An 11,538-nucleotide genomic window follows, 5' to 3' on the forward strand; every position below is an offset into this window, starting at 1 on the left:
TTAGAAATCTAGAAATGGTGGTTCCTTCTTCTTCCCTAATTCCCGCTCTCATCATGTAGAGTTCCATCTTTTGCCTATACTCTTCCACACTCATGGTTCTTTGTTGGAGCCTTTGGAGTTTATCCATAAGCTCTCTATGGTAGTAGGAAGGTATGTGTCTTCTTCTTAGAGCACTCTTTAAGTCATTCCAATATTGGACTTGAGGGGAATTGGAGAGTCTTCTTTCTCTCACTAGGGAAGTCCACCAATACATGGCATTCCCTTGAAAGCTTAGGGTGGCTAGGGAAACTTTCCTTTCCTCTATTATTTGATGACACTCAAAAAGCTGTTCTACTTTCATTTCCCAATCTAGGTATGCCTCAACATCTTCTTTCCCATGGAAATGAGGAAGGTCTATCCTAATCTCTCTTGGTGGTTGTTCACTCTCCCTTCTATACCTTCTAGGTGGAGGATGTTGGTAGAATTGTGCAGCAGTCCTACTATCTTGTTCAGGGTATGTGTTTTCTGTGGGAGTTTTTGAACTTCTCCTTGAGTGACTCCTACTCTTACTTTTCTTTATCTCTTCTTGGACCTTTTCTTGTTTTTGGGCTAGAACTCTAAGTTCTTCTTCTAAGGTTTCAAGATATTGTTCTCTTTCAACTCTCTCTTTTTCTTTCAAAATGGATTCTTGCTTTTGCCAAAGTTTTAGTGATTTTAGTTCCTTGGCCATTTGTTCTAAATTTGGTTGGGCCTCTTCACTATAATCACTATCAATTTGGTAAGAAGGTTCCTTAGACATTCTTAAAAAAATTCAAAATATGTAATGCACACACAAACTTGTATTTCAAAAGTAAATTCCTTTAGAGATTTAAGGAGGCAAAATAATCTCAAGTTCACTTCCAGGAAAGAGAGGAGAATCACTAAGGATCACTTAAAATCCAAGCCTTTCCTAGCCAAAGTTTACCTCAAGTTCTCTTGCACCAAACTTCTCAAATGGAATTAGGTTTGATACACAAGTAGACACACAATAAATTATAAGCAGATAAAGACAACAATTAAACTAGACTATGCGGCCTAATGGTAAAGTTAGAAGGCACTTTGGAACCTTCAAACTTTAACCAACTAAAAACGTTTTCAATATGGTTTACAAGTCTTTGTTAGGATATGGGATTGAGTATCACAGACTACCCCAAGATACCTAACAAGGTTATGAGTTACAAATCCAAAAGCAATACAATTTTACAACTCAAAAATGCGTAATACAAATAAATAATGTGTGTTCCTCTCTAAAGTGTTTCACTCCTTTTCTTCTTGTCTCTTCCTCAAGGTTTCAAGGTCCATAGAGGTCTCCGATCACCCAATATACTATGTCCAATTTCGTTTTTCCTCCAAAGAATATCCTACACCAAATATCAAACCAAATCCGAAAGGTAGGAATCCAAAGAGAATGCAAATCAAGGGCCAATTTGAACAATAGCTCTTCAAAAGGAGTTATGTTGAGACAAAACAAAGAGTAATGAACAAGACAATCAAGAAAATAAAGCTTAAAAACAAAGGCTAGGCACTCAAAAGAATTACCTAAAGAAAGGCACTAGAATAGATGAATAAAACCAAAAACAATTAGAATAGAGAATTATTACTTCTTATCTTTACAAACACTTAGCTAATGGTGCAATGTAGGCAGCAACAATATTTTGCCAAAAGTGTCATGTCCAAGTCTCATATCCAAGGGTCATGTCCAAGTGTCATGTCAAGGTATTATGTCCAAGTATCATCTCCAAGTGTCATGGTAAAGTCTCATGTCAAAGTCTCAAGTCAAAGTAACTTTTTTTTTCACTTTTGCTTTTACTTGTACTTTTACTTTTTTTTTCTCTCTTTTTTTTTTACTTTGACTTTTTACTTTTGTCTACACTTTTGTTTTTCAACACAAATTAGATCTGGACAATTTGTTTGTGTAACTCAAAGTTCATGACTCAAAGAAAAAAAATGGAAGAAATCTTACTAGAATCAAAAATAGAGCATGAAACTCAAAGAAACACAAGAGAAACTTAACTCTAAGAACTTGACAATGATCTAATGACAAGCATGAACTCAAATATGAAATAGAAAAGCACTCAAATGGATGTATATACTGTAATTTCGAAATCCCAATGGGACATATTTTTTTATGATTTTTGCAAAGCCCGAACTAAGAGAAAATGACATAAAAATGACTACACATGACTCTAGACAACATGGATGGAATTAAAAATAAAAAATAACCCAAAAATGACATTAAAACAGAACCAAATATATGAAGAAAGACTCAAAAAAAATATAAAAGCATGCCACAACACATGTATATGGAAACTTAGTGGTAAAAACCGAATGGTTCCGCAAAAGAACAAACTAGAACCATAAAAATAACATATATGGATGTAAACAATGGAAGACAATAAAGAACAACACAATAACAACAAGAAATACACAAAGATAGGTAAAGGACCAAGATACTTAGCTCTTGTAGACCCAAAGCTCTTGATACCAAATGATAGCGTCCTCCTCGAGCTAGGTTGGGCCAAAGCACGAAGATGAAGCTATGGAGGTGGAATTTGTGCGGAAGCGATGGATATGGTGGTGGGCTCACAATTTTGGTGAGGTTTTTGGTGAGTATTTGTGGTAGGATAGAGGTGTTTGATGGATCTCCGGAGAGGTTGGGCCAACTCTAGAGAAGGGTGGTTAGAGGGACCTCATGGGATGCTCTAGCCTTGACTTGAGACAAGATATGTTTGCACACATTTTGGCATAATAACATTCAAATTCATCAAGTGATTTTACAAGGAAGGAGACCCTTCTATTTATAGAGAAAGGTGTCTCCAAAGTAGACAAGAAACCCTAAAAACTATCCACTCTTAAAGAGACATGTGGCAATCCTCTTTTACAAAGTTTCTCCACTCTTAAAGTGCCATGTGGCAATCCACTTTTGTAAAGTCTTCTCCACTCATGTGGTAATCCACTTTTGCAAAGTTCCTCCACTCTTAAAGTGCCATGTGACAATCCACTTTTGCAAAAGCTTTCCACTCTTAGAGTGACATGTGACAATCCACTTTAGGAAGAGTTTCTCCACTTGGAAAGTGACACATGGCAACTTTCTTTTTAAGAAGTGTCTTCACTAAGAGCTTGCCATGTGGCCATCATGTCCCATGGTGGGACACACTCTTTAAAAATAAGATTACAAACCATACAATACTTAGCCCTTAATACAAGGCCTAAAATTAAATACTATACTATTTGACCCTTAATACAAGGTCTAAAATACACACAATTTTACCATGGCTAGGGCATATGCCATCATAATACGTATGATAATATATTATATTATTAATGTACAAATTATATATATATATATATATATATATATATATTAGTTTAATATTATAAATATAAATATTTATAGTAACGTAATATATATATAATATAGATAGGTAACGTTATATATATAATGTATTATAACTAACGTAATATATATGTAATATATATATAATATATATAGGTAACATAATATATATATATATATATATATATATATATATATATATATATATATATATATATATATATATATATATATATATATATATATATTATATTTTTATGAATCTATCAAAAGAATAAGATGTAAGCTGTTTTCTTTCAGTATATTAAATTTGCAGTGATAAAATTGTTTTAGTTTTCAGAGATTATGCTATTATTACTTTTACATATAATCCATAATTTTTATCATTAAGTTGTGTTTGTTATTTCCGTTGAGTCTTTTATTGTTCTGTTAGTGGTTACTGTTCATTTGAACAGTAATTTTGCTTCTAGGGTGTTCTATTTTTGGGGTTTTCTGTTTTGGTGTTACCGGAACCCTATATAAGGGCTTCCAGTATCAGAAACAAAAGATGTAGAAGAAATCAAGAAAATAACAACAACATTTTTACTTTTCTCTCAAATATAGATTACATACCTTTACCGTGCATCTTCTTTTCTTCCGATCTCCTTCTGATCTGCCACCCATGACCATCTCGCCGGAATACTTTCCATCACCATCAAACTGACCGGAACGGACATCCAAGTGTCTTTGTCGCGCATCGTCCTTGCAGAGCACACGGGATTTGAAGCTTTCAACGTTCTCAGCCACTTTCTGATTCTAAAGATATTTTGCAAAGGAGAGACTTAAGTCTCGATACTGGACCACAGGTTTGGGCCTTCTGTTGGGCCACTGTTTTCTTTATGGTATCAGAGCAGGTCTTGGACTTGTTCTACGTTTTCCGCTGCTCGTATCAGTAATTATTGATTCCTCATCCGCTTCTTTCGCCATTCTTGCATTCATGGAGACTACGGATCAAACTAATAATCCCACCAGTCCCTATTATTTGCATCCAGGGGAGAACCCAGGCGTTTCCCTTATATCACAGATTCTTAATGAGTCAAATTATACATCTTGGAGTAGAAACATGAGGAGAGCCCTTCTTTCAAAGAATAAACTCAAATTTATAGATGGCAGGATCACAAAGCCTCAAAGAAGTAATAGTCTTTTTGATTCTTGGGAAAGAAGTAACATGATGGTATTATCTTGGATCACCAAGACACTTTCACCCCAAATAGCTGAGAGCGTGATTTATGTGGAGAATGCCCAAGAACTTTGGGAAGAATTAAAAGAGAGATTTTCAAAGGGGGATCATTTCAAGCTTTCAGACCTTCTTCAGGAAATTCACTCTATAAAACAAGGTGAACGAAGCATAAATCAATACTTTACCGATTTGAAGATTTTGTGGGAGGAGTTGGAATTTCTTAGGCCTATTCCGAGTTGTAGCTGCAAAGTTCCTTGCAGTTGTGATCTATCTAAGGCCTCACATAAATATAGGGACATGGAGCACGTGATATGCTTTTTGAAAGGCTTGAACGAGTGTTATAATACTGTCAAGACTCAGATATTACTCATGGAACCTTTGCCCAACATTAATAAAGTGTTTTCACTTATTATACAACAAGAAAGGCAAGGAAATTATAATCAAGGTGATGGGAAGATACTAGCCAACACCACTGACAAACAAAATCAATGGAAAACCAACCAGAATTTGAGAACATATGGGCGTGGAAATCCACCCAGAAACCAAGGAAGGGGAAGAGGAAGAAATCCCAATTATGGGAAACAGTGTTCCCACTACCATAAGATGAATCATACCATTGATGAGTGCTATTCTAAGCATGAGTTTCCACCATGGTACAAGAAAAATGACGGAAACTGTGAGACTGATGCTGGACAAAGGGAATGGGGTTCTACAAATGCTTGCTCTGCCTCCTCAGGAACTCAAGCTAATCAGCAAAATGCTGTTCAGAATCCATTCACGCATGAACAGATGCAAAAAATACTACAACTGCTGGACAAAGCTGATAGCCCATCACACAGTGTTAGTCAAATACAGAAAGCCAACACAGAGGACACACAAGGTATGACTTCTTGGATCATAGACACAGGGGCCACAGACCACGTGACCCATGACAAAAGTCAGTTTACCACCTTTTATAAAATCAACCCCATATCTGTAAAACTACCTAATAACTCTTTAGTTACTGCCCAGTATGCAGGGACCATCTATTTCACTAAGGAATTTGTGATTTTTAATGTTTTATATATACCTGAATTTAGTTTTAATCTCATATCTGTTCAAAGTCTAACTAGAGACATAAACTGCACCCTTACTTTTTCGTCTGAGATGTGTGAAATTCAGGACAATGTTACATTGAAGATGATTGGATATGCTAGTGTGTGCAATGGACTCTACCACTTGCAGACTTTTGGAAGGAACCATATTTCTAGTTGTATATTTTCCTATGAACAAGAAAGTGTTAGTCTATGGCACTGTAGACTAGGCCATCCTGGACACAAAGTTGTTGAGAAATTGTGTAAAATTGTTCCCTATATTCAAATTTCCGCTGACAATACTTGTGACATTTGCCACTATGCTAAACAACACAAATTACCTTTTCCTAAGAGCAATACTTTGTCTACTAACTGTTTTGATTTAATACATTGTGATATTTGGGGTCCTATTTCTACTCCTTCTGTTCATGGGCATAAATATTTTCTTACCATAGTTGATGACCATAGTAGGCACACTTGGGCCTTTCTAATGAATAACAAAGGTCAGACCAGAGATCTTTTGCAGGCTTTTATCATGAAAATCAAGACTCAATTTAACAAAACAATTAAAATTATTAGGACTGATAATGGACCTGAATTTAATTGCCTTGCTACTTATAATTCTAATGGAATTGAGCATCAAAGAAGTTGTGTTGAAACTCCACAACAGAATTCTGTTGTTGAAAGAAAACACCAACACATATTGAATGTTACTCGTAGCTTAATCTTTCAATCAAATATCCCTCACACCTATTGGTCTTATGCTTTATCTCATGCTGTCTTTTTAATAAATAGATTGCCTTCTCCTGTTATCAATGACAAAACACCTTTTGAACTCTTGTATAATGATTCACCCACCTATCTTGATCTAAAGGTGTTTGGATGCCTTTGTTTTGCATCTACTTTAGAAAACAATAGGAGCAAGCTTGATCCGAGAGCTAGGAAAGGAATATTCCTAGGATACAAGAGTGGAATGAAAGGGTATATAGTTCTTGATATCAATAGTAGAGAGATAATCATAAACAGAAATGTTGTTTTCTATGAAAACGTATTCCCATATAGGGATAAACAGAAAGGGAAAGATAGTGGTAATTGTGGTGAAGAAAATATGTTTTTCCTTGATAATATTAATTCCAGGAATGAGAAAGAATCTGCAGAAGATGAAAGAGAGAACCAGAATCCTGATCAAAGTAATTCAAATGGTAGAAACTCGACAGAAAGCAATACTTCCACTAATGAAGACACAAATCCCACAGAACAGCAGCAAGAAAATGTTCACAGAAGATCTAGCAGAGTTAGAAAAACTCCAGAATACTTGAAGAATTATATTTAAGAAGGAGATGAATCTCCATCTACATACTTGACTGTCAAAAATGGTTTGAGTACTCCTTACCCAATAACAAATGTTTTATCTTACAAAAATCTATCTGACAAGCACTTAAGATATACTCTTGCTATAACTAATAACAAAGAACCAAGTTCTTATGAACAAGCCAAGAACAACCCAGAATGGATCAATGCTATGCAAAAGGAAATTCAAGCTCTACAAGCAAATAAAACCTGGTTCATGACTCAACTTCCTCCGGGAAAGAGATCTATTGGATGTAAGTGGGTCTATAAGATCAAACACAAAGCTGATGGTAGTGTTGAAAGATACAAGGCTCGGTTGGTAGCCAAAGGGTATACCCAACAAGAGGGTATAGATTTTCTAGACACATTTTCCCCTGTTGCTAAACTTACTTCTGTTAGAATGCTTCTTGCTCTTGCAGCTTCTAAGAATTGGTTTCTACATCAACTTGATGTAGACAATGCCTTTCTCCATGGAGACTTGAATGAAGATGTATATATGGATCCTCCGCCAGGCTTAAATGTTGATAATAAAGGTCAAGTTTGTAAGTTAACTAAGTCCTTATATGGCTTGAAACAAGCCAGTAGACAATGGTTTGATAAACTTTCCTCATTTCTTATTTCTTCTGGATACAATCAGTCTAAATCAGATCACTCTTTATTTGTCAAAAGAACTAACACAGACTTCACAGCTTTACTTGTCTATGTTGATGATGTTGTCTTAGCAGGAAATTCAATGAAAGAAATCAGTTTGGTAAAAACCCTTTTACACAACCAATTTCACATTAAGGACCTGGGAGAACTTAAGTATTTTCTTGGTTTTGAAGTTGCTAGGTCTAGAAAAGGAATACACGTTTGCCAAAGAAAATATGCACTTGATATTCTTGAGGAAACAGGGATGCTTGGAAGCAAACCCAGTTCTACACCATATTTGAGCAACAACAACTCATTATACAAGACAGAGGATTACATGGATAATCCTAGTGATTATCGGAGACTAATAGGAAAACTTTTCTACCTTACTAACACTAGACCTGATCTATGTTTTACAGTTAACCTGTTGAGTCAGTTTATGCAGGAACCAACCAAGCATCATTATCAGGCTTTGCAACATATACTTAGATATGTTAAGTCAAGTCCATCTGAAGGACTTTTCTTTGCTTCTGATTCGGAGATACAGATAAAGGGATTCAGCGACTCTGATTGGGCCACCTGCCCTAATACAGGGAGATCAACCACAGGTTATTGCGTTTTCCTAGGAAAATCTCTCGTCTCTTGGAGATCAAAGAAGCAGAGTACGGTTTCGAGATCATCTACAGAGGCAGAATACAGGGCTCTTGCTGCTACAGTTTGTGAGATGCAATGGTTGCATTATCTCCTTCAAGACCTCGAAGTCACACCGGTTGCTACAGCTATCTTATACTGTGACAACAACTCTGCGAGACACATAGCTCAAAACCAAAGTTTTCATGAGCGCACCAAGCATATAGAGTTGGATTGTCACGTTGTCCGTGAGAAGATACAAGCTAAATTTCTACATTTACTACCTATTCGGTCAGAAGAACAGCTTGCTGATGTCTTCACAAAATTCCCTCATCGCACTCGATTTAAGTCGATTATTCCCAAGCTTGGAATGGTGAACATCCACCATCCAGCTTGAGGGGAGGATATTAAGTTGTGTTTGTTATTTCCGTTGAGTCTTTTATTGTTCTGTTAGTGGTTACTATTCATTTGAACAGTAATTTCTCTTCTAGGGTGTTCTATTTTTGGGGTTTTCTGTTTTGGTGTTACCGGAACCCTATATAAGGGCTTCCAGTATCAGAAACAAAAGATGTAGAAGAAATCAAGAAAATAACAACAGCATTTTTACTTTTCTCTCAAATATAGATTACATACCTTTACCGTGCATCTTCTTTTCTTTCGATCTCCTTCTGATCTGCCACCCATGACCATCTCGCCGGAATACTTTCCATCACCATCAAACTGACTGGAACGGACATCCAAGTGTCTTTGTCGCGCATCGTCCTTGTAGAGCACACAGGATTTGAAGCTTTCAACGTTCTCAGCCACTTTCTGATTCTAAAGATATTTTGCAAAGGAGAGACTTAAGTCTCGATACTGGACCACAGGTTTGGGCCTTCTGTTGGGCCACTGTTTTCTTTATTACTGTTTGGTACATATTACTGTTTGGTAATAACATGACAATATCGTCTATTAGAGATGATTGAAATGGGTTGTGGAGCATGTTCTGTTATATATGATTTGATATTTAAGGCTTAAATATGTGGTTTGATTATAATTCAAAGGTGTGTGAATTGGGAAAGATTGAAACATGATTTCATGGTTGCTTATGGTAGTTTCAAATGTAGAATCTCTTGGTGAGATTCTTAGTGTTTTAAACTGAAAGTAGGGGCTCAGTCTTGGGAGTCATTCTGACGCTCCAATGGTCAATCGTACTCACTTAGAGAGGTTGAACCATGTGGTGAGGAGTAGCAGGAGGTCCTTAGTCTTGGGGGCTCCCAGTATGCCTCAAGGCGCGGAACGGACTAACCTCGTGAGTGTGGCAGGGTGGGGAACCCAAGTTTCATAAGTCACCACGGGTGCAAGACTCGCCATACCCCGACTATCATTTTAAAGTCCGGACGAGTCAAGTCTAGAAATTAACATGCTTAGGTTGTATTTCTGAAATTATTTGGTGTGAGTTATTTCTTGTATGTATATGCTTAAATTGAGTTGCATGATTTTATATAATTAGCTCACCCTTGCTTGTTTGTGTTTGTGTTTGTTGCATGCTTTTTCTTTTGCAATGATCATCCACTTGGATGTGAGCAGAGGAGAATGAGGTCTCAGTGGAGAATGTCCTGGAGGGGAATGAGGAAGTAGCTTCTTAGTCTCTCTAGGAATTCCATAGCTTTCCATGTATCTAAACAATTCGAGTTCTTGTATTTTGAAGTACTTTAGTATTCCACGTTTTAAAATTTCTTTTACATTCCGGATTACTATAATCCTTAAATTTTAATTTCTTAGAACCTTATTTGCTATTTTATTATTCTAACTGTTTTCTATTATCATCTATGTTGACGTCTTAATTTTTATACCTGCATGAAGTATAATATTGGGATGTCACAATAACTGTAATTAATTATTTATATGTTTGAATAAAAGGATAAATGATCATTTTAAGAGAAGAATATTAATATTATAATACAGTGTGGGTATGATTACTTCGAAAGAAATTCTTGAGATTGGTAACCTAAATGTTATTCATCTATTTTTTTAAAAATAAATATCATAAAATAAAATAATAATTTAAATTTTTAAAGAGTTAACTTTGACGAAAAATATTTTAGGGACTATCACCAAAATTTACATATTTCTTATGTAGCAAAGAAGTAGTGATTTCGAATTTTATAAGGATGAAAAAGAAAGGAAATTTTTCATAGGCACTAAACTCAAAAACTCTTTAATTTTATAAATAAAAAAATTATTAAGCCTTTTTCTGAAATTCAATTAATATAAATTAATTTAAAATTCGTTTTAATTTCAATATTGGACTATTCCACCATTAAAATAGACCTACAGATTAGAAGGTTAAAGAGTGACAACCCAATTGAAAACGAGCCATTGCACTTCTTTATCTTCTAAACGCAGGCAGCTTCTTCGTGCACCTCCACAAATTTTATCCTACACCGCTATATAAAGAGAATTCTGTTTTTGCCCTTTTTACTGTGTAATTCAAAAGTAAAAGATAACTTTTGTATTCTGAAATTTAAAATTTTTCGAATGATGTAATCTAAAAGTTAAAAGTAACTTTTAAATTATGTAATCTAAAAGCTATATTTTTTATAAAAAAAATTGAATTATATAAAATTTATAATTCAAAAATAATTTTCAAAAGTTGAAGAGGATTAAAGAAGTAGTTTCTGGATCACATAATATGGAATATGGAAGTTATTTGACTTTTGGATTATACAATTCAAAAGTCATTTTTGATTCTAAAAATATTGTTTTAAACAAAAATATAACTTCTAAATTACATAACCTAATTTTTAACTTTCGAAAATAAGTTCTGAATTATATAATCCAAAAAATATAAAGAAAAAAAAAGAATTTTATTATTTGAGGGTGCAGGGGGAAAATTCACAGAGACGCAGGAAGAAAGTGTCTTTTTCGAATCCAGAAACTTGGCCCATTAGTTGTTGTCTTGAATATACTTTTTATTTGTATTTTAAATTAATTTATAATTACAGTTGTCTAATACTTTTTTAATTAATCTAGTATCATCATCTTTTAATTGTTAAAATTATTTTTAATTATTATTATAAATATTTCTGTTCATACGCATTTTTACCTAAAATTTTAAATTCTCGTTTTTATCAACAAAACATGGATGATCTAAATTTATTAATTTGCTTTAAATTTTGCCCTAATCAGAACTCATCAATCAAAAAGTATAACAAAATAGTTATGTGAATTTTTTTTTTTGAATTATACTTTTAATACTCAATCTGTCTGATTGAACCTTATAGAGATTTAATCATGTA

The sequence above is a fragment of the Vigna angularis genome, chromosome 7 (assembly GCF_016808095.1).
Source record: "Vigna angularis cultivar LongXiaoDou No.4 chromosome 7, ASM1680809v1, whole genome shotgun sequence".
Lineage (NCBI taxonomy): Eukaryota > Viridiplantae > Streptophyta > Magnoliopsida > Fabales > Fabaceae > Vigna > Vigna angularis.